Below are 19,235 nucleotides of genomic sequence, written 5' to 3' on the forward strand. Positions count from 1 at the left end.
ATGTATGTATGTATGTATGTATATTATTATTATTATTATTATTATTATTATTATTATTATTATTATTATTATTATTATTATTATTATTTATTTATTTATTTTATTTTATTTTATTTTATTTTATTTTTATTTTATTGTAAGCACAAAACATAGCTCACCAATATTAAAACTGATTAGGGCTCATGTAGTGGGAAAAGAATCACTGGTAATGAACCAAATGTTAAAATAAAAAACAGATCTTTGTTGCAATTTTTAATATGTCCACTGGATGGCAGCAGAAGAGGCTTTAAAGATGCGTTTTTTCATATTAATCCGTGTTTTTAATCGATACATTTTCAGATTTTTGTTCCTTATGACAAGCAGTATATTATTATTATTATTATTATTATTATTATTATTATTATTATTATTATTATTATTATTATTATTATTATTATTATTATATTTTAAAGCTGCCCTACCATCAAAAATAACATTCGTGAACTGTCCATGTCCTGAAGACAGTCTTCTGGATCTATTTTACATTTTGTAAATCTTTTACATCTTGTAAATGTTTAAAGATTAAGGAATCAGGTAGAGCCTCAAGTGAAAATATTATTATCCCGTCTAAACTCTCAGTGACGACCCATTTCTTTTTAGAGTGGTATTTCATAATGCCCAGCCCTCTAACAAGACTGAGTTTATTCAGAAGAGATATCCACAGTATCTTACGTCCTCCACTACCCAACATTGACCATGAGCTGCCTTTCCATATTCTTGTCTTCTTTTTCACATCAAACCCATGTGATAAACAGTTTTGTGAGGCTATGGTAACATATCTTTTCATGCAGTAGATTGTATGCGTAATGTTTTTTGAAGGACAATCTCGTGTTGCATTTTGCTACTCTTTTTTATTTCTTTTGTGCTTCATGAAAAATGCTAAACACTTTCCAATTAGTTTGAATCAAGACCATTCATTGGTTCAGGGTAATTTATTTATTTATAAATTTTTTTCCAAAACATAATTACATTCACAAATTTACTGCAAACGGAAACAGCGATTTGCAAGATTTATACGGGACATAAAGCAGCCTAAACAGGCAACAAAACAAAGCTTAGTGCCTTGCTCCATTTTCTTTATCACCCTTACTGCAGGAACCCTTACCCCTCTAAATAACAGCATGTTTGATGATAAGTACTTTTACAATAACGACCTGAAGGCTTTACAAAGCTGGTGTCTCCTGAGGCTCAATCAGAGGAATCATTTTTCTTATGGCAAAAAAATAAATAAATAAAAAAAACGATCAATGTGGAGCTCAACAGCCTGCAGTGCCGATACAAAATGTTCCCTAAGATATAGCTGTGGAGACAAGAGCCTGTCTGCGCACATGTGTGTGTGTGTGTGTGTGCGTGTGCGTGTGTGTGTGTGTGTGTGTGTGTGTGTGTGTGTGTGTTTGGTGTGAGTGTGAGAGAGAGCAGCAGAAGTAGTGCGAAGCTCCTGTCCCAGCTCAATGCAACCACTAATCAATAACCTCAGTCCACCCACACACACAGTGAGTGAATAGGTGTGTGTGTGTGTGTGGGAGGGGGAGGGGGGTGAGTGTGAGTATCAGTCTGAAACGGGCCCTCATCCAAGAATCACCACTAACCTCTTTGCTTTATTAGACTGATTTTTCCTGCTTCTCTTTAATGACTTCCATCAGATGGATGGAACCAAGTTCAGGATGAGATAAAGACAGAAAAGAAGCCAAGAGAAAAAAAACACACAAATTAACAATGCTCTGTTTCAATTGTACATAAAGATTGTAAAATCTTTATTTTATTAATTTCGCATTTCAAATATGTCTCCATCTAAAAAAAACACATGGATTTTATACATGTAAAGATGCAGACAAATATGTTTGTCACCTCTCGCAGCATAATCTCTCTCAAAAAAATGAGAAAAATCTATCCCTCATTTTTTCCTAAACTTTTCTTTTAACTAATCAATTGTTTTTTTTATTACAATGAATTAAATCAATTATTGTTACTCCTAAAATGTACACATTTTTAATTGTATTTAAAAACATTTTTTCCCCTTATACAGTATTTTTTTTAAGTTTATGTGACCTTTGAGGAACCTTTAATTTGTAAATCATTAGTTCCTGTTTCCCAGGGGTAGACATATGATGTGACTCAGAAAATGACCCATGTTTCTGTTGGTGAAATGCTCAATGAAAACGATAGTAAATAAATGAATAAACAAAATCACAGCAACACGTGGGGTTTTGGAGTATAACTACGTCTCCATGACGACCATTAGATGCTACTGTTTTCATGCCACCTGGTTGTTTTCTCCTCTCATTATAAACATAAACGTGGCATTTTCTTTCCTATGCTGGGAGTTTTACTGAAAACAATGTGGTCAGATGTGACATTGCAGGTGTGTTGACCCTGAAATCAAAGGATCAACACTGTGGGACCTAGTTGCTGCTGTAAAATACGGTTGAGGATCTGTGATGCTGTGGGCCGGTTTCCCTTCCAAAGACCCTGGAAATCTGTTTGGCAAATTGCTGGAAATCTTTTAAATACAACGACTTTAAAAACAAAAATTCTGGTGACATCTAACTAAAAATGAGTCACATCAGAACAGAAGTGGCTCAAACAAAACAAATATACGTCGTTTTAAGGTCGTCTCAGCCTCCAGACCTAAATCCTGCAGAAAACCTGAGCGGAAAAGAACACACATAAGAGACAAGATCCATAGAGATTAGATGAAGATGATTAGTCAGAGATCCATCCTCTGCATGTGATAACCTTCTGAAAAAGGAGAAGAGGAGGAGATGCCATATTTACAAAAGGAGACTGTATAAAGATTTAGAAGTAGAAACCAACTCATCAGAGACTCAATTAAAACTTTTTTTTTTATTTCCAGCATCTAACATTTATAAAAATAAGTTTTTTATTTATTTGGTAAAATTATTATTATGTTATAAAAGCATAATAAAAGATTTTGCCTTCTCTCAGTGCTCACTGCATTTAAAGAAATACAGCATTCAATCAGAAGCAACCAATCAAAGTCAGGAGGAGGGTCTTAGCGCTGTCAATCACCCTCACACACTTCCCCTTTTCTCTATACGCTACAGCTGGTTCACCACAAAATATCCAGCCACAAATGCTGGATATTTGTGGCTGATCCAAACTGGGATCAGAACCAAAATAGATGAATAAAGTGTGAGTCTTCAGATTACAGTAAATAAGTGAAATTATTTGAGAGATTTGAGCATTTCTATAAAGCTTGATCTTCATTATGTACTAACATTTCTGACAATGAAGTGATTGCGAGGGCATAACTTAGGACTGGAGGATATGGCTGAGAAACGAATCATGATATAAGAATCTGTATTGACCAATATTAGTACTTACTGATTAATTTTTGTTTTCAATATCTGACAGTTTTTGCTCCAGCAGCTATGAGGCACGAAACTTTAAATTAAACTGCTGCTGCGCAAGTTACTCAATAAGTTGTTGCTTATTGAGTAAGCAATAAGCTGTAGCAATAAGCTTATTGAGTAAGCTTATTGAACTTATTGAGTAAGCTTATTGAGCTTACTCAATAAGCTCAATTAGCATGGTGGCTAGTTAGCACAATGCTAACTAGCATGGTGCTAACTAGCCACCATGCTAGTTAGCATGGTGGCCATGCTAACTAGCATGGTGGCCATGGATAGTTAGCATGGCCACCAATGAGAGCAGATGAACAGTTTTCCTGGAACGGTAAACTTGTTTCTCCATTGGTACATTTAGCAGGACGTGCTCGAGCATCATTGACAGCGCTCAGACCCTCCTCCCAGCTCTGATTGGGTGTTTTTAGTCGACATGGAGGAGGTGGAGAAAACCGTTCTTTTCACAGATGTTCTGTTTCGTGTTAAGCTGTCACAACACGGGGACGGCTTTAACAAATATATGAAGATCATATTTTTGTGAAAGTTACACATTGCAGCTGTGACATCAAACTGAAGGGTAGATTCATCTCACAGTGCTCTGATTTACCCACAATCCAATCTATTCCCACACCAGGAATACATCTCCAACAGCATCCACCTCCTGGACTCATCCACCCCAACCCGACACAAACGCAGAGAAGAATCCGGCCGGCTGCAAACCCCGACCCCGGCCCGATCCGCCCCGCAGCACAGACTCTAATGAAATATCCGTAAAGGTCAGCAGAGACTACGTGACACAGTCTCGTGTTCACCTGCACGTTTATTGGTTTTACTTGCCGGAGAGCTCCCATAACGGTCCACTGGACTACAGAGGAGGCCGAGCCGCAAACCTAACACACTCAGGAAAGGAAACATGGGAAAAGAAAAGAAAAAAGGGATGAAGGACTGCTTCTTTTTCTTTCTTTCCATCTCAAGAGGCAGACACCCTCGAGGTCTGCCACTGAGGCAGCTTTTTGAAGCTGATGGAGAGGGATGGAGGGAGAGAGAGAAGAGATGGGTGGAAGGGTTTGAGACGGTGAAAAGAGAGGACGGGGATGAAAGACGCTGGCAGGAGAGACAAAACGATGGACACTGATTAGGGAGAAATGAGAGAAAAGAGGAGTGAATAGAGACGGTATCTGCACACTGCTCTCTAATCTGTATTCGTCCTTTGTATATTCCCCTTTTCAACAGCCTTTTGTTCTTTCCATTTACCGATTGAGGCCACGAAAATGTCCCTTTTCACGTCGCCATCCTTCAAATCCTGCGGTTCGTGCTTCTGTCTGGCAGAGAGACGGGCTTCAAGCAGACCGCACCGGGCAGGAGGGACGGCTTCTGGGCTGGACACCGGAGGATTTTCCTCATATTGTCAGAGACATGAGGATCAATAGAACAGATACAGGAGCTCAGCAGTCTGCAGAGAGTCCCGGAGGAAACCCAGCATCAGAGCACTGATAACCCCCGTTTCCTGAAACTCTGCTGCATCGTGACTCAAACACAAAACTCGCTGCTTTTAGGACTTAGCGGCTCATGCTGAATATCCTTTGCTCTGTTCGTTTATTTCTCTTTAAATGTAGCAGAGGCTGGTTCTTATGTCCTCTGCGCCATACTTTCTGTGAAAGGAACGTTTTCTGTGTAAACACCGGAAAAATATGGCCGGATATGGAAACGAGTCAAGCAGCAAACCTGAGCTTGAAAGAAGGAAAGCGTGTGAATTCATAGGACTTTTTGAGCCGGTTAAGTCAAGTTTATTTGTATATTACAATTCAGCAACAAGCGAGTTAAAAGTGATGAAAACATAAGACAAAAATCCACTATGCCAAATACCATCAAGAATAATCATCTTCAAACTTATCAGTGTTTCGGTTATTATTGATCAAAGAAAACTCTAAGCAGGTAGCTTTTCTTTCTTTTCTTTTTTTTGTTACCTTAATTTAAAGAAACTCAGTGATAGGTATTTTCCTAGAACCTACATAAAAGAACCACAGACAACGTATATGAATTTTATGACAAACTTTGCAAAGGAGAACAAACTCTATCAATTGCTCCTCCGAGCTGTTCATAGAGCGTTCTGAAAATCTTTGGGTAAAGCTTGTCTTTTATTTTCAAACTTCAAAGAGGGAGGATAGGCAAGATAGACAGCAGAGAAAAAACAGCAAAGGTCGTAAAACATTTTACCTAAACACAGCAAAGGTCGTAAAACAATTTACCTAAACAACTAGCAACCCAGTTCCAGATGCGATATCTGATTTACGGCCTGAGCCCGGTTCAAATCTTGGTCAAACTGTTTCACCTGAAGATGAACAGGCAGCTGTGACCCCCCAGGTCAGTTAATACACACACTAAAGAAGAGAACATTTTAATCTGCTCTAACATTAGACTGAATATGAACTAAAGTAACAACAAAATGATAATACCAAAAAATCTCTAACATTCCCCCCTTTTTATCATTTTACCACGTGTGTAAACCCTATTCAAAAGCCAAGCATAGAAAAGAAAAGAAATAAAATAGAACCAATAAATGCAAGAATTTTTTTTTTTTTTTCCCTAGTCTAAACATAAAAATGACACAATGACTAAATTAATATAATGAATAAATGAAATGGACAAAAACAAAAGAAAGAAACAGCAAAAAATCAAATGCAGTTTTCTCATCTCTAACACCACTTGTTTTCACATTTTCGGTGTAGGAATCATTCAGCAAATGAATTAATCTGTTTATTGATTACAGAACATCATCATTGTTCAGAAAATCGTCAGAACCTCGAAACAAGTCATCTTCATTTGTCTCATAGGATGCCTTTGCTAGCTGATAACTGACAACAGTTGTGTTAATTGTTTTAAACAACATACTTCGTAGGCAAGGAATAATGCAACCCGTAAAAAGACAGAACAGAACCAAAACAATCAGAATAGGTGTCACGAGCTTTAACAATAAAGTCCACCATGGACCAGACGTGAGCCATGAAAACAAATCAAAAAAGGATGAGCCGCGTGTTCCACTCTCCACATATTTTTTAAGATCCTCCAGCTCATATAGAGCATCAGAAATAGTTCCTCCAGTGCCTGTTTCATCCGGCACAAAAGTGCAGCACGTTGGGCCAATAATTTTGCAGACCCCTCCCTGAGGGGCAGTGAGGAAATCCAGAACAACACGATTTTGCATGACCATGTTTCTCAGTTCAGTCAGCTCCTTCGCGGTGCCATTGGCCAGCTGGTATGTGATGTTGATTAGTCGCAGTAATCCGTACCTGTTTATCTCTACGTGGTCCCGAATCTCACCTACTCCAACCCACGGAAACAAACCTTGCATGAATTTTTCTCCGCCGTTCCAAATCCTGAATTCCCATGGAACTCCAGTGTGTGTAGTTAGGCCTCCCCATTTTTTGACCTCTGACATAACTGTTCGTTTGGAGCGGGTACGTGGATCATCTTGTGCTTTCCTGATGAACGCAATCGGGTTGATTAACGGAACCACAGCACACAGTCCTCCCCAATTTTTTGGTAAAAACATGTATGCTTCATTTCCACATATGAAGTACCAATCTGCCAACATACGTGAACCATAGTCTCCTGGCACTATGGCACTGCACAGCGTTGTCTCCTGTTTCCTCTTTGTCTTATGCGTGATGTTGAAACTCCTCTCCTGAAGCAAGTTGTCACAGTCTGGGTTGTCCTTCCAGACTTTGCAGTGTGGAGTCATCCTTTGACCCCTGCAGGCTGTGCAGTCGATGAAATCCTGTGTCGGTTCGCAGTAGGTGTAAACTCTGTTACACAAGTTCCAGGGCAACGTCCCTAGAATAACATGTCCATTATTGTAGACACAGGTCCCCAGAGATCCTGGTTTAGCTCCTGCTAATGAAATGATCTCTGGTATCTTCCATACAGTTTGTTGAGATGATGCAAAAGGAAGTACATCGTCTGCGAGTGAACAATTTAAAAATCCAAACAGACCTTGCACAGCCTCTCCCATTCGGAGGTCAGCTGAATAGTCCTTCTCGCGCGCTCTGTCTCCCCGTAGGGGTGGGACGCGCCGTGGTCTGGTGCTTAGAACATAGAGACACATCTGTTTGTTGTCAGTAATGTCACCTGGTCGGAGGCCTGAGTTGTGAATAGAAACCGGCAGCTGCGCACACACGTAGCAGTTCACAGCATGTCCCTCGTACGCGGTTCTATTCATTAGTTTCCACCACAGGTTGGTGCTGTAGTCGTGTTTGTGGAACTCAGGCTCACGTCCTTCTCCAAACATCAAACATGCTGCAGTCACAGCGCCGTAGAAAATCCATCTGGCATATGGAGTCCCCATTGTTGCTCGGCACACAGAGATGTCAGAACCCCCAAACTAAAAGAGTGAGAATCTTAAGCGTTTCTTCACCGGGTTTGAGACGAACCACACTAAAAGTAGCACCCCTTTGCAGCCCGGAGGCAATAAAGCCCACCTTCCTCTCTACTCCGGATTAGGGGTCCAACACTCTCTGCAGCTTACAGTGACTGAGATGAATCCAGCTGGGTCTTTCAGCGATTTTTACAGCTGTTGGTGTGGTCATCAACACCTGGAATGGTCCTTCCCACCGTGGACTTGCCCAGTTCTTCCGTTTGATGACCTTTATGTAGACCCAGTCACCTGGCTTAATGGGAGGTGCCTCCTGTGGAGGAGAAGAGTCAGAAGGCAGTAAATTCGCACTGGACACTTTCTTCAGTTTAAGAGTCCTGATCATATAATCTGCTAATGTTTGTTCTTCATCAGCTTTCTGTAAGTCAGGAGCAAACAGAGGCAGTCTGTAAGCTCTCCCATGAATTATTTCAAAAGGTGTTAGACCATCTGCTGTTGAGGTGATTCTCATATAGAGCTTCACCAAGTCTAAACATTCTGGCCAGGGTCGGCCAGTGTCTGCCATGCACTTTCTTAATCTGCTTTTCACCGTGCCATTTGTTCTTTCCACAAGCCCTGCACTCTGTGGGTGATAGGCACAGTGGTTTTTCAATGTCATTCCCAAGTGAGATGCCATGTTTTGTATCACTTGGTTTACAAAATGTGGTCCATTGTCACTGTAAACAGTCTGTGGGATGCCATGCGTTGGGATAATAGTTTTGCAAATAGCCTTCGCTACTGTCAAAGCATCTGCATACTTTGATGGTACTATTTCAACCCATTTAGAAAAAGCATCTATCATCACCAGACAGTATTTGTATGGCCCACTTTGTGAAAGCTCAATAAAATCCATATACATAGTTTGAAATGGATAAGATGGTTTCGGGAACCTGCCTCGTTTTGGCCTTATGTTTCCCTGTGGGTTATGTTTCACACAGACTGGACATGCAGTACAAAATTTTTTTAGGTAGGAATTTAAACCATACGTTGTGAAATGTTGCTGTATTATGGCTTCCATCCCCCCTGTTGACACATGGCAGCGCCCATGCGTCACAATTGCTGCAGCTTTAAATAAAGATTTAGGTAGAACTGGTTTGTCCTTTACTTCAAAAATGCTCTCATCATTAATTTTCGCACCCTTAGTTATCCACATCCTTTTTTCGGCCTGTGGTGCATTGTCCTGCATGTCTTTCAGCACTTTTTTGTCTATCAGTTGTTGTTCTCCTTCAGTCTGTGCTGAGAAAGTTCCTTTCCCATGCTTCCCTGCTGCAGCTTCTTTAGCTATTTTGTCAGCTAGTCTGTTCCCATTTGAAACTTCATCCGTCCTTGTTGTATGAGCCGTGCATTTACATACAGCTAGTTTAGCTGGGAGTTGTATTGCTTGCAAAAGATTTTTAAGTAAAGATGCATGTGTCACTGGTTTCCCAGTTGATGTTGTCATTCCTCTACGCTCCCATTGTTTTGCAAAATAAAACAAAGTAGAGAAAACATACTGGCTATCTGTGTACACCGTCAAATGCATGTCCTCTGCCAGTTCACATGCCCTCGTTAAAGCAATCAATTCTGCTGCCTGTGCAGAATGAGTGCTGGAAATTTTTTCTGCTTCTATTATTTCATTTGGCAAAGCAACAACCGAATAACCTGTCTGATTTTTACCCGTAGGCTCCTTTGAACATGACCCATCAACAAACCAGACCTCTCCCAATGCTAATGGGGTGTCCTGTAGGTCTGGCCTTGGAAGCTGCAAGTGCTCTGTAGCTTCTATGCAGCTGTGTGGCGTTCCATCATCTGGTAATGGAAGCAAAGTAGCTGGATTTAGAATCGTACACCGCTTTATTACAATGTGTGGTTGTGACAAAAGCGTTGCTGTATACGAAAGGTGTCGCGCTGGTGAGAGCAAATTCATTTTGCTCTGCAAAAGTAGAACATCTACCGCGTGTGGAACTAACAGCTCCATCTTGTGAAACAAGACTATGTCAGCCGACATGTGTACAGCTAATGTTGCTGCACAGACTGCTTGGACGCAGTCTGGTAGAGACTGTGCTACTGGATCTAATTTCTTTGAGTAGAAAGCCAACGGCTTTAGCTTATCACCATGGTTTTGTAGTAACACAGACGTCATAAATCCATTCCTGCAATCTACAGTTTGAATAAAAGTTTTTTCATAGTTAGGAAGAATCAAAGTTGTTGCCTGCATTAGTGCTTGTTTTAGTTCAGTGAATCTTTTTTCAGCTTCTGGATTCCAAGCTATTTTATCAGTCATGGCCATTGGGGTGCCATGAATCAAATCCTGTAAAGCCTGAGTTTTCTCAGCATAGTGTGGAATCCAGGCTCTACAGTAATTGCAAAGTCCAAGAAATGACATCATTTGTTTTTTAGTTTCTGGTTTAGGTGCTTCAGAAACAGTCTCCTTTCTCGCTTTCTGTATCTGCTTTCCCTCAGCAGACAGTGTGTGTCCCAAATAATTTACTTCTTCTCTCACCCACTGCAGCTTATCTTTGTTTACTTTGTTCCCTGTCTGACAGAGATGGTGCAGCAGAGCAAGTGAGTCTGTTCTGCAAGCTTCCTCGCTCTCTGATGCTATTAATAGATCATCAACATACACCAAAAGTTGACTTTTGTCTGACATTTGGAAATCAGATAAGCAGGTCATAATTGCCTCACAAAATATGCTTGGACTGTCTGCAAAGCCTTGGGGTAATCTGGTATATGTGTACCCCTGACCTCTGTAGGTAAAAGCAAACCAGAACTGTGAATCTGGGTGAATGGGTACAGAGAAGAATGCGTTGCTGAGGTCAATTACTGTGAAGAATTTATTGCTTGGTTTAAGCGAGTTTAGCAGTGTGTGTGGTTCTGGCACATTAGGTGCTCTTGTTTGTACTGCTTCATTTACTGAACGTAAATCCTGAATCATACGCCAGTCTTTTTTATTTGCTTTTTGAACAGGAAAAATAGGTGTGTTACAAGGAGAATCTGAACACTTTTTTATGATTCCTCCTTTTAACAAACCTTCAATTACTGGTTTAATCCCGTTTAGTGCTTCTGGTTTTATAGGGTATTGTTTTACTCTAGGCCTCCAGCTAGATTTTGCTTTAATTTGCACCGGGGGAATTGAACCAAGCAACCCGACATCAGAGGGACCTTTTGTCCACAAGTTTTCTGGAAGTTCAGCTAGTTCAGCTACATCCTTTCCTGTCAAAAATATGTTTGTGTGTCACTCAAACGCGTGGACTTGAGCTGTGCCTGTGACTACTTCACATAGTGATTGTTTCCAGACGTCACAGCTGGGGCTGTAGCTCCAACCGTCTTCACCTTCTTTGAAATCAGCGGCTTCACCAGCCATTTTAGTTCTATTACCCACATCTACCCATGTGATATTATGTGGCTTGAATAATGAAATGTGTGGATTAGCCGGTAACTTATACAGCTCTATTTGGCTAGTCGGAAGGAGCACAGTCACAGCTGCATAAGACCGTCGGTCTGTGAACATTTCGGTCACAGCCAGTGTCACAGGATTTGTTTCTAAAAACTTTTTAACATAATCATCCTGTGGATCATTTAGGATGTTCATTGTTACATGCAACTGATTGTAGTTCATTTCCGTTTCAGGTGAGTCCAACTGTTCACGAGCTTCTCTAAGAAGCTTTCCTGGGACATGAGGATTGTCAGCTGGCTTTAAATCATATGAACAGTAGATTTGTTCATTTTTTTGAACTGTGTACATATCAGAATGTTTTAATCTGACAGCTCTCATCCCATCTTGTACAGGGACTACTGCTATTCCTAATTTTGTCATTAGGTCTCTACCTAACAGATTTATTGGACATTTAGGTGACATCACAACAGAAGCTTTTACATTAATTCCTGTCTCAGGGTCTTTAAAAATGTACTTTTTGACATTTTTTCTCTATGCGTTTGTCCATCGGCAGATTTTACCCAAATAGACTCGTTTGTGGGGTTTACACCTTTTATTTTAGTTTTAAGAACCGTTTTGCATGCACCGGTGTCACATAGAAATTCAACTTCTTCCCCACAAACATTCAGTGTGATGTAAGGTTTTTCTTTTAATGCATTTAACATATCCCAAGCTGCACATATGTCCACCATTACACCAATTTGATCTGGTGGTGTGTTTTGTTTGGGTGTGGCAGAATCTAGTCATACTGAGGAGTTAGGCTTTTGTTTTTTCTCCCATCTGCTACTTCTATAGTCCTTTACGTTCTTTGCTTTGCAATCTTTTGCCCAATGGTTTGACCTGCCACAACGCCAGCAGACATCTTCGTCTTGTGTGGTGTGATTTATGGGTCGCTGCTCAGGGTGACCTCTCCTGCCTTTGTTTCTCCCTCGGCCTCTCGAGGGGCCACGGAAAAAGGCAGAGGTTTCTATTTCTCCAAAATCCTCCAGATGAAAAACATCTGACCCTGTTTTTGGTTTTTTACTACTTTTTCTGCATGACGTGCCCATGTCATCAGTTGTGGGACTGAGGCAGCATCATATTCGACCAGGTGTTTTCTAATCCAGCCCTCAATTTCAGGGCGGAAACTTGACATTAAAGCGTTTTTCAGTTGTTGTTGATATACGCTGTCGGGCCCTTCATCATAGGTAATCCCACTGTGAACTTTGAACTCTTTTTCAAACCGCAGACGAAAGTCGTCTACGTCCTCTCCAGTTTTTTGTCTTATCCCCGCTAAGTGATTGTAGTTTGCCTTTTTACGGAAAACTGTTCTAACTCTTTCACATACTGGATCCCACTGTGCTTTGTATTCGTTACTCAGCTCTGGGTTTTCTCCATCAGGGTATAGTATTGGGCCTATTCTATTTTTTCCCGTATAGTTTCCCCTTACTTTTGCCCAGTCTTTTCCTAGCGAGGTCATGGCTGCTGCCCCCGCTTCAACTCCGTTCAGTCTATAAGAATGAATTAATCCAGTCATGTCCTCTATCCATTTATTGGGATCCTCTGCTGCAGGTGTTATTCCTTCCACAGCTTTCCGGACTTCCTCTAAATTCCAGGGTCTAAAAACATATGTATGTGGTGAATCATCCGCACCAGCATTAGGGTTTGGTACCTGTATCATGGGGTACTCTTCAACATGTCCCCCGTGGAAATCAGGACTATATTGGATCTTCTTTTTAGGATTTAACCTTAAATTGTAATGTGGCTGTTCAATTGGCATATGTTCTGTTTGACTTCTGTCTCCCGCATACGGGGGTGGATCTAAACCTTCCAGTGAGGGATACAGACTACTTTGGGGCTCCTTACTGCCAGTAGCGGGCGCGTCCGGAAGACTGTCTGCCGGGGCTGTTGCTACTGGGACAGAGGCAGACGAACTTGCTTCAGCGGTTGGGGGAGGAGCAGTCGGCCGTACCTGCTCTCCCTGCCCCGCTGGAGCATTCCGTCTGGATAGCACCATTTCATTGTCTTCTGGTCTTACAAATAAGTTATTTGATTCTACAAGCTTTTTGTCTTTAATCTTTTTAATTTGTTCTTTCCGGTCTGTGGCTGCTTTTAACCATATTTTAGCACATCTCAACTCATCCTCCTTTTTAATCTTTTTTATCCCCGTTTTTCTTGCTACACTATTCTCCAAAATTCTCACAATTGCTTGCCATTTATCGATTTTTAGCTTTCCGTCTATTTTATATTTCTTTCTCCATTTTTCCATGTGTACAGTGCTACCAGGAAACCTGGACAGCATGTACTTTTCATCTCCATCGGGGCCCTCAATAAGTGAGGAATTACAAGAATGTTTATTTCCCATATTTAAAACACTTGCAATTTCAGCTTGGAAATATTATTTATTTGAATTTATTTAAATTTGGTCCAGGTTCGTTGACTCCTAGGGAGTCCTATGAACTGGAGATCTTTTCAGTGGGCCAGCAATTAAAATACCTTGTTGTGGTATTCCCCGCTTCGACTCTTTCGAGTGGGAGAATCTTGCCTGTTGCATCCACAAGAGGTTTGCTGCTTAATTCCACTGTTTTATATGAGGTAAAATACAAAGCGGTATTTAAACCTCCAACCACTCTCACACTACTCTTTCACGCACACACACACACACATCAAAGTAGCAGCAAACCAGCAATACCAGCACAGTAATGGCAACATTATCTGTTTTTGCCTTGTCAGATAACTCAGCACCAGTGATATTTTACCCATCAAAAAATCAAAACCACACAGCAATGACAAGCTTCCTATCCGCCTGAGGACTTGCCCTTATGGGGTCTCCTCGAACAGAGTTTTAGCAGAGCGACATCATACAAGGATTCTCAAACCACTGAGTTTTAGCAGAGCGACATCATACAAGGATTCTCAAACCACTGAGTTTTAGCAGAGCGACATCATACAAGGATTCTCAAACCACTGAGTTTTAGCAGAGCGACATCATACAAGGATTCTCAAACCACAGAGTTTTAGCAGAGCGACATCATACAAGGAAACTCAAACCACTGAAATAGCCATTTTAAAATTCACCTACGTTTCTGTAGTTTTCGGGTTGTCCAGTCGGATCTCGTCACTCCGCCGTTGGCAGACAAAGTCGGACCTACGTCGCTGGCCCAGCGAAGAATTCTACTTCCTGGGTCTTTCTTTCCAGGTCCAGTTGACTCTGGCCGTGCACGGATTCAGCGCGTCTTCCTCTGCCTGACAGCGGTCGGTATGAGAGATCCCGGGTTTCGGCACCAAAATGATAGGTATTTTCCTAGAACCTACATAAAAGAACCACAGACAACGTATATGAATTTTATGACAAACTTTGCAAAGGAGAACAAACTCTATCAATTGCTCCTCCGAGCTGTTCATAGAGCGTTCTGAAAATCTTTGGGTAAAGCTTGTCTTTTATTTTCAAACTTCAAAGAGGGAGGATAGGCAAGATAGACAGCAGAGAAAAAACAGCAAAGGTCGTAAAACATTTTACCTAAACACAGCAAAGGTCGTAAAACAATTTACCTAAACAACTAGCAACCCAGTTCCAGATGCGATATCTGATTTACGGCCTGAGCCCGGTTCAAATCTTGGTCAAACTGTTTCACCTGAAGATGAACAGGCAGCTGTGACCCCCCAGGTCAGTTAATACACACACTAAAGAAGAGAACATTTTAATCTGCTCTAACATTAGACTGAATATGAACTAAAGTAACAACAAAATGATAATACCAAAAAATCTCTAACACTCAGTGTTTCGTCTGTTTTGCAGTTCTCTGTAAGTTTGTTCCAGATTAGAGAAGCATGAGAACTGAGTACTGCTTCAACATGTTTGGTTCTGGTTCTGGTCACACAAATGACTCCTGACCAGGCGGCTCTCATAAGCTTCACCTTATCGAAGGTTTTGATTTGGCCTGAAGCCGCCGAGACAAACAGGAGCCGTTTGGTCCAACACGACCTCTGACTGGTGTTTGGTGCTGAGGGAGATTCACACAGCAGACGGTAGGAAACAGGAAGAGAACAATCACAACACATTGCAGCAACACACAGCGACACACACACACTGCAGCAACACACAGCGACACACACACACTGCAGCAACACACAGCGACACACACATTGCAGCAACACACAGCGACAACACAGCAGCAACACACTGCAAAACACAGTAACACACTGAGGCAGGAGAGGCAGAGCCAGCAAGGCCTGGTGGTGTAGAAGAAATCCATCCATCCATCCATCCATCCATCCATCCATCCATCCATCCATCCATCCATCCATCCATCCATCCATCCATCCATCCATCCATCCATCCATCCATCCATCCATCCGTCCGTCTGTCCGTCCGTCCGTTTCTGTGTTTCAGACATAAATAATAAAATTCAGACTCGGTTTCTTTTCCTTGCTGCCCAGACCAGATCAGAGCCAAACAAAACAACAGTGTGTGTTTACAGAGTGAGTGTTTTCCAAGAGCTCAGGGCACTCTGCAGCTTTTATGGTCTCTGAGAGCAGCTGTGCGTGTATGTGTGTGTGTGGGTGCACGTGCGTGTGCGCGCGTGTGTGTTTGTGCATATACAAGCATCCCTGTGTTCTCTGTGTTTGTTTGTTCATTGTTATCGTCGTAGTTTCTCAGCGATCATAAAATATTCAGATATAATCTGAACAGATGTGTTCGTTTAATTGGGTACATGCAGCAGAACAGATCTTTCTGCTTTGCGTTGTCAAACTATAGTTACTAAACTGTGTGTTTCCTTCACTCCGATCAGAAGAGATCGACAAACATAACACTGAATTTGACATTTCATTTTACCCACAATCTAAATGGCAATGAATCAATTCTCATAACTTCCATACCTCGATGGACTGATTCCGCCCTGTCTGACCGGTCCTCCAGTCAAATACTGAATATTAAACGTAAATAAAGGACAAAGCAGCATCTTGTTATGTGAAGGATTTGTCTGTGGAGCATTTAGTGTTTTTACTTTCTCCCTGCATGCCTCCCACTCCATCCTATTTACCTCTGTGTTTCTGAAGGCTTTGGGTAAATCTCATTTCTCCACTTAGCTTTACACCTACGTTTCGAGGATCCACATCAAAGCTGCACAAACGCTTTGACACCCTTTGAACTTCTTCACATTGCAACTACAGATTTAGATGTGTTGTTTTTGGGGGGGGGGGGATTTAATGTGATAGAATCACAGAAAGGAGAGCATAAAATAATTTACTGTGTGTAAGTGTTTTGCACATTTATATTTTCGTGTACAGCAGAAAATTCCTCTGTTTGTGTTTCAACAAGCTTTACACACAGTCTAACACTTTTTTACCATTGTGGTTTGAAAATAACAGTTTGAATAACAAGAAACTTTGTGGTAATAGCAAAAAAAGAAAAATCAAACTCTCATAAACTATGAAAGTAAACATGTGCCACCAGGATTTGAAGTAAAAATGCCCCTGAAATATTAATATGTATTTGTGCTCCTTGCTTTGTCATTGTTGTTAAAATATATCCAGAATGCATTTATAACCTGAAGAAATTTAATTGTCATTATTTCTACATGGTTGAAATTTCATGTTATTTTTACTTCAAGCTAAAAATTTGCACCACTATTTCAATAGCCGTCTCTCAGTTTAATTTAGCTTATAAAAACCCAACTTTTCAAAACGCAGTGATGATCTCTGCATCTCTGCACTCCTGTGTTACAGCGAGCGTCTTTTTACCCTGATAAGAGCCGGTGTTCAGAGGCTCTGAATCAGGTTTCACTTCTATTTCCCCTTGAAGTTTCGATCCAATGAGAACGCACAACAACACACTATTAAAGTGGGGAGGAAAAAGAAACAGTCAGGATTTAACTTTACAACGGCAAGCAATGAATCAGAGCCCGGCTCTGACAACAGGTCCACAACGTCGCTCCGCATTTCCGCTGACAGCCTGTTGGAGTTATTTTTTTCTTATTTCCTCCTCCTTCTCCTTTGCTGAAGTACCTTTACAGAATCTCTCCTGCCTCCTCCGTATTTCATGTTTCTTCAAATAAAAACCGGGCTGCTGCTTTTCCACGCAGAACAAGCTCTTGTGTTTCCATCCAGTTTGCACAAACTCCACCTGCTACCTGCAGATGCTTTCCCGTCTCCGGCTGATCTCAGCTGGTTTCAACTCTCCACCTCCTCAAGCTTCACTTCTCCGTTTTCAGCCTTCTCTGCCCATCTGTCTCCATCCCTCCATCCCTCCCCCCTCCTCTGCCTCTGTGTTTACACCTGCCTCTTTCCTTTCATCTCTGCCTCTCCTTCCCCCATCCAGATCCCTATTTCTCTCTCTCTCTGTTTCCTCCTGCATCCCTGTTACAGGATTAAGCCTGCATTTGTCCCATCCTCTCTTTTCCTCTCTTCATTGCTCTAATTTAGTCTTCCTTTCCTAAAGCATCTCCCTCTCCAGAGGCGAGCTGTAGTACTATCAGCATGCAGAGTCATGGCGCTGTGGCTCTGGCGTCATTGATTGAACCGGGAGCTAAATATAGACACTGTTCGGGCTCAGCATCTTTTTTTTTGTCTCAAACCAGACTCCAAAGAGGGTTGGAGGGATATACGTACATTTGCATACAGCTGTGAGCCAGCCAGTGTCATAGAAGAGCAGAATAAATACCGGCTGCTGATCAGAGCTGCAGCCGCAGGGTGTTGCAAAAGGAGGAAAAGAAGAAAATATAGATAAGGCCTGACCTTTTTACACATTCATAGCAGAGAGCGGCTGAGGAAAATATTTATAGGACACACTCTGCTGCACACGGTGCACATCTGCACCGGCAAAAATCCGCAGGAACTCACTCTTTTCTAGACGAACCGCCCTAGGGCCAAACGGCTACACCACAAACCATCACTATTCAATAAGGAGCAGAAAGCCGGAGCTGGGGGCTTTCTCACTGAGCAGACAGGCGATGGGCCAAGAGGAAAAAGAGAGAAGAAGAAGAAGAAGCTGTTTTTGTAAATTAGAGATTGTTTTAAATGGTAATTTAAGGATTGACTTCTGGAGTAGCATCTGAAACAAACACCTGGTGTACCATTTTCAGAGCTTTTACAGACAATTGTGCCGCCAAGTTAAAAACTATCATTGCTGTTTTGCTAAAACTTGATGCTCTGTTCATGTATGTTTCACTGATGATGTGGTGTTTAGCTTTGCCTTTTCATTTACATGGAAGTATGAACTACTTTCTAATGTGACTACAGTTCATTTAACCACCATAATAAAAACCTTCAGATCCAGCTCACGAAAATCCCAACTTTTAATAATCCTGGTTATTCTTCCCTCTGTAAAATTCTCTTTTCCTGTTTTATTTATTTTTCTTCCTTGTGTCGTGTCCCTCCCTCAGGAGCTCTGGCGCCCTCCATGGGGCGCCCCACACTTTAAAAATCCGTCTGGCGGAAAAATCTCTGTTGAAACTGACAACAAAGCAGACGCATCTTAGTCATGAGATAAAATGATACAGGTTTCTTTTTCACAAGTAGAAATCAGAAAGTGTTGCTTCCATTCCTATTCAACACCCTGACCTCATGGTAGGACGACCTTTCACTGCTGGCACAGCTTCAAATATTTAAAGGTAGTTTTGGTCATTTAGGCACCAAAATCTTTGCTGTAAACATCAATTTTATATTCCATCTATAGATTCTCAACTGTACTGAGAACTGGACTTTGACTGGGCCACTCTAACACACGAATACTCTTCGATAGACAAGTTGAGCCTCTGACGAGGCCCTGAATCTTTTGCCTTTAACAAGTTTTCTTCAAGGATCCTTCTACATTTATTTCCACCCATCTTTCCATCAGTTTTAATCACCTTCCCTGGTTCTTCTTGAGAGAGGCATTCCCACAGCATGATGCTGCCACCACAATGTTTCATGGTGAGAATTTTGACTTCTTGCCCTCAAAGAAGTGAAACACGGCGTGTTGTTCACATTATGTAAATATTTCACTTCAAGTCAACACATAAAATAATGTGTTTGTTGTGTTTAA

The 19,235-nt window shown here is 41.3% G+C and overlaps 1 long non-coding RNA gene across 1 annotated transcript; it reads right to left on the reverse strand.

Moving 5' to 3' along the window:
• Positions 1 to 5,441: 5,441 nt before the first annotated feature.
• Positions 5,442 to 14,980, reverse strand: LOC145552474 (uncharacterized). Its single transcript, XR_014088534.1, has 2 exons — positions 14,292 to 14,980; positions 5,442 to 8,089 (listed from the first exon to the last, which is right to left on the reverse strand). It is a non-coding gene; the product is annotated as an uncharacterized LOC145552474 (long non-coding RNA).
• Positions 14,981 to 19,235: the final 4,255 nt, after the last annotated feature.

The sequence above is a fragment of the Poecilia reticulata genome, chromosome 8 (genome assembly GCF_904066995.2).
Source record: "Poecilia reticulata chromosome 8, P_reticulata-male-v2, whole genome shotgun sequence".
Lineage (NCBI taxonomy): Eukaryota > Metazoa > Chordata > Actinopteri > Cyprinodontiformes > Poeciliidae > Poecilia > Poecilia reticulata.